Genomic DNA, 4,788 nt, shown 5'->3' with positions numbered 1-4,788 from the left:
TTGTTTTATTAATTTCTGTTTCTGAAAGTTTGTTATTGGTGTATAAAAATAGAACCAATTTCTGAATATTAATTTTGTATCCTGCTACTTTGCTGTATTGGTTTTAATAGATGCTTGACGGAATCTTTAGAGTTCTCTCTATATGGTATCATATCATCTGCAAATAATGATAGTTTTGCTTCTTTTTTAATTTGGATGTCTTTTGTTTCTTTTTCTTGTCTGATTGCTGTGTCTAGGACTATCAATTCTATGTCGAATAAAAGTGCTGAAAGTGGAAATCCTTGTCTTGTTCCTGATCTTAAGGAAAACACTTAATTTTCCCCAGTGAGTATGATATTAACTATGAGTTTGTTATGTATAGCATTTATTATATTGGGGTATGTTTCCACTATTTTCACTCTGTTGAGAATTTTTATTATAAATGAATGCTGGATTACCTCAAACCCTTTTCTGCATCTATCGATATAATCATGATATTTATTTTTCATTTTGTTTATGTGGTGGTCCATGTTAACTGATTCTTATCTTGAATCCTAGGAATAAATCCCACTTGATTGCGGTGTGTGATCTTTTTAATGTGTTGCTGAATTCAGTTTGCTAATATCTTGTTGAGGATTCTTGCATCTATATTCATCAAGGATATAAGCCTATAATTTTTTTTTTTTTGTAATGTCTGTGCATGCTTTTGGAATCAGGTATGCTGAGCTCAGTGAATGAGCTTGGGAGCCTTCCCTCCTCATGAATTTTTTGGAATGTTTTGAAAAAATAAGCATTAGTTTTTCTTTGAATGCTTTGTAAAATTTACCTGTGAATTTTGTCTAGGACTTTTGTTTGTTGGGAATTTTTTGATTACTGATTCTATTTCATTAGTAGTTTTCTGTCTCCGGATTTTCTGATTCTTCTTGATTAATTTTGGAGGATTGCATATTTCTAGAAGTATGTCTATTTCAGATTGTCTAATTTGTTGGCATAATTCTTCATAGTATTTTCTTATAATCTTTTGTATTTCTGAAGTGTCAGTTGTCACTTCTCTTCTTTCATTTCTAATTTTATTTATTCTAGTCCTCTCTCTTTTTTTCTAGATGAGTCTGGCTAAAGATTTATCAATTTTTTTGATGTTTTCAAAGAACCAGCTCTTGGTTTCATTGATCTTTTGTATTTTTTTTCACTCTATTTTATTTATTTATTCTTTCTCACCTTTATTTTTTTCCCTGTTGATTTTAGGCTTTATTTGTTCTTCTAATTCCTTTGGTTGTAAGGTTAGATTGTTTATTTGAGATTTTTCTTGCTTCATGAGGTAGGCCTGTATTGCTACAAATATACCTCTTAGAGGTGCTTTCGCTATGTTCCATAAACTTGGGTTTATGTTTTTATTTTCATTTGTCTCAAGGTATCTTTTGGTTTCTTCCTTGATCTCATTGTTAATCATTCATTGTTTAGTAGCATGTATTTAGCCTCCATGTGTTTTTGTTTTTCAGTTTTTTTTTTGTAATTGATTTCTGACTTTCTACCATTGTGATTGGGGAAGATGCTTGATATGATTTTGATGTTCTTAAATTTATTGAAACTTGTTTTGTGGCCTAACATGTGGCCTATATTGGAAAAAAATTCCACGTAGACCTGAAAAAATGTATATTCTACTGCTTGGAATAAAATGTTCAAAAAATATCAATTAAATCCATCTGTTCTAATATGTCATTTATAGCTGCTGTATCTTTGTTGATTTTCTGTTGGGAAGATCTGTCCATTGATGTCAATGGGATATTAAAGTTTACTAATATGACTGCATTACTGTCAATCTCTCCTTTTATGTCTATCAATATTTGTTATATATATTTAGGTGCTCCTCTGTTGGGTGCATTAATGTTTACAAGAGTTATTTTCTCTTGTTTAATTGATCTCGTTACAATTATAAACTGTTTTTTAAAATTTTATATTGTAGCCTATGCTTTACAATTTATTTTGTCTGGTATAAATATTGCTACCTTAGCTTTTTTTTTGTTTTTCCCCATATCCATTATTATAAAATATCTTTATCCATTTCTTTATATTCAATTTCTTTGTGTCTTTCAATATTTTGGTTGGGACATTTAGTCCACTTACATTTAAAAGAATTGCTGATAAGTATGTAATTATTGTCATTTTATTATTCATATTTTTTATTTTTTCTTCTTTTTCTTAAAGAAGCCCCTCTAACATTTCTTGTAATACTGGTTTGGTGGTTATAAACTCCTTTAGCTTTTTTTGTTGTTGTTTGGGAAGCTCTTTATCTGTCCTTCTATTCTAAATGATAGCTTTTCTGGGTACAGCAATCTTGGTTGTAAGTCCTTGCTTTTCATTACTTTGAATATTTCATGCTAATCCCTCTGGCCTGCAAAGTTGAGAAATCACTTAAGAAATCCCATCTTATGGGAGCTCCATTGTAGGTAACTAGCTGCTTTTATCTTGTTGCTTTTAAAATTCTCTGTCTTTAACCTTTGGCATTTTAACTATGATGTGTCTTGGTGTGGGCCTCTTTGGGTTCATCTCGTTTGGGACTCTCTGTACTTCCTGAGTTTGTTTGTCTATTTCCACTGTCAGGTTAAGGAATTTTTCCAACATTATTTTTTCAAATAGAATTTCAATCTCTTGCTCTCTCTCGTCCCCTCTGGTAACCCTATAATGTGAATTGATGGTATGCTCAATATTATCCCAGAGGCCCCTTAAACTATCCATATTTACTTATTTTTTTTGGATTCATTTTTCTTGTTGCTGTTCTGATTGGGTGTTTTCTGTTACCTTATCTTCTAAATCATTGATTTGGACCTCTGCTTTATCTAATCTACATTTGATTCCCTCTAATGTATTCTTCATTTTAGTTATTATAGTCTTCTATTCTGACTGGTTCTTTTTTATGTTTTCTATCTTTATGTTTATGTTTTTAAATTTTTTGTTAAGTTCTCACTGAGTTCATCTACTTTTCTTCTAAGTTCATTGAATATCCTTATAACCAATGTTTTGAACTCATGCATCTAGTAGATTGCTTGTCTTCATTTTGTTTAGTTCTTTTTTTTGTAGCTTTGTTCTGTGCTTTCATTTGGGACATGTTTCTTGTTATCTAATTTTGACTGCCTCCCTGAGTTTGTTTCTATGTATTATGTAGGGCTGTTATATCTTTCAGTCTTAGTAGAGTGGCCTTATGTAGTAAGTGTCCTGAGGGGCCCAGTGGCACAGTCTTTCTTGGTCACTTGAGCCAAGTGCTCTAGGTGTGCCTTTTGTATGGGTTGTGCATGCCCTCCTATTATAGTTGAGCCTTGGTTGCTGTTTGCTCATCAGTGAGAGGGATTGACCCTTGGGCTGATTGGTTGCGAAGACTGGCTGGTGAGAGGCTGACTCTACTGAGTAGGATTCTCTTTAGCAGAGCTATGGTGCCTGCCCAGTCTGCCCTTTGGGTGTGGTGTCCTCGGATGCATTCCTGGGTGGTGCTCAGGCTCAGTCTGAAGCTGGTCTCCAGGGTGTTGGCCCTGGAGCCTCCTGAAAGGGGCCCCACCATGGGCCAAGTCTAGCTACAACCTGTCCCCTGACTCAGGTCACTTGGCAAGAGTTACCAAGCAATCTGAAGATGACTACCATCTGCACTGGGTTTGAAGTACCTCAAGAGGCCAAGTTGTGAACTGAGGTTGGCTGCCACTAGTGTCGGGCTCAGGGCTTGTCAGGAAGAGGTTTAGTGCATGTCAAGGTTAGATGTTACTTGTCTGGGTTTTGCAAACCTTTGAGATATTTTAGGAAAGTCCACAGCCAAGATAGCCAAGATAGACCATTTTTATGGAAAATCCACTCTAAGTGTCTTGGGTTGGCCTGCAAGTTGGGTGGAGCAGGGTCTCAGGGAGTTGCCAGAGCAGGGCTTCTAGTGTAAGCTAGGTTGATAGAGACTCAGACATGACAGCTCTCTGTGTGTGCACACTGAGATGGGGGAAGACTCAATAAAATAACAATGGATTCTGCTAGCACTTCTATTTGGGAGAAAGCTGCCCCTTCAGCCCTCATCCTGAAGCCAGACTATTCAGTTCCTCCCATATATCCCTGGCACTTCTTAAGTTGCTGCTCTAGTGCTGGAGATCAGAGCAAGCGAGTCAATTAGCAAGTAGGTTTGCACATGGACTTTTTAAGAGGAATGTCTGCAACTCCAGCAGCCCTTCATATCACTCAGACACAATCTCCACTGGTTTGCACAGCTAGGAGTTGTGGGAACTTCTTTTCCTGTTCCTGGTGCTAGCGAGCCTGGTATGAGGCTGGGTCCCCTTGCTCATCAGAGGGCCCTCTGCTGCTGACATATGCTTTTCAGTTATCAACTGCCATATGTGGGTGTGAGACCTGCCCATTTTACATCTCTGTCTTTTCTACTAGTCTCAACATGGCTTCTTCTTTATATCCTTAGTTATAGGACTTCTGTTCAGCTACTTTTCAGATAGTTTTCCAGGTAGATTGATCTGTAGTTTAGTTGTAATTTTGATGTACTGTTAAGGAGGCAAGCTCAGTGTTCATCTACTCCACCATCTTGACTGGAACTTTGGGTTCTAGTCTTGGTAATGTCATTCACTTAGGTGTGCGAATTTGGCTCACATAAAACTTCCTAATGCTTTTAATCTGTAAAAGACAGAATGGGCACAGATCTACAAAAATCAGTTTATATTCTACTGTAGATTCTGTCGAGGTATTTCAAGAGTGACCACAATGCCCTACTCCACCCTACACATCTCCTATCCAACAAAAGCATCTCTGCATATCACTTATTTTACATAGGCTTCT

This window comes from Pteropus medius, unplaced genomic scaffold, assembly GCF_902729225.1.
Source record: "Pteropus medius unplaced genomic scaffold, Ma_sr-lr_union100, whole genome shotgun sequence".
Taxonomy (NCBI): domain Eukaryota; kingdom Metazoa; phylum Chordata; class Mammalia; order Chiroptera; family Pteropodidae; genus Pteropus; species Pteropus medius.
The sequence above is the reverse complement of the archived record's forward strand: the minus strand, read 5'-3'. Positions refer to the sequence as shown.